The sequence below is a fragment of the Sinocyclocheilus rhinocerous genome, unplaced genomic scaffold, assembly GCF_001515625.1.
Source record: "Sinocyclocheilus rhinocerous isolate Xijiao unplaced genomic scaffold, SAMN03320098_v1.1 scaffold302, whole genome shotgun sequence".
Taxonomy (NCBI): Eukaryota; Metazoa; Chordata; class Actinopteri; order Cypriniformes; family Cyprinidae; genus Sinocyclocheilus; species Sinocyclocheilus rhinocerous.
The window spans coordinates 326,679-327,406 of NW_015638976.1; positions in this window are offsets into that span (position 1 = coordinate 326,679).

The following is a 728-nucleotide window of genomic DNA, read 5'->3' on the forward strand; positions in this document are numbered from 1 at the left end:
CTCGCGGGGAAAAAAACCCGGATGTGGAGCTGCTCGGCGGGTCGCCAGCGCGGGAAAAATCCCCCTCAAGGCTATTTTCACAAAATACGACGGCAATTTTCTAAGAAAAAAAATCCCATTTTCAGTTTTTGATGTGAATATATTGTAAAATATACAGAGGTGACGTATTTCACTACCAAAGTACTGTGGTATAAAAGTTTTAACAATATTAGAATGTACAATACTCATACTAGGCTATATAGTAGGAGTATATAAATAGTATATTTATTTATTTAGTCATTTAGCAGACGCTTTTATCCAAAGCGACTTACAAATGAGGACAATAAAAGCAGTCAAAACTAACAAAAGAGCAACAATATATAAGTGCAAATGACAAGTCTCGGTTAGCCTAACACAGTACACGTAGCAAGCAGTATATATATATATATATATATATGTATGTATATATACATATACACACATACACACACATACATACATACTAACAAACATATATATATGGCATGCCGTTCAGGAAATAATTATATTTATATTATGAAGTTTGAGTGTATGGAACGAAAGTCTGAATATATGGAACGAAAGTCTGAATATATGGAATCAAAGTCTGAATATATGGAATGAATGTCTAAAATTTTATAGAATTGCACATTTGACAATTATCACTGAATAATGTGCAGCTTGTTTTATTCTTGTTATCAGAGCAATAGCCTTTTGAATTGTGATACATT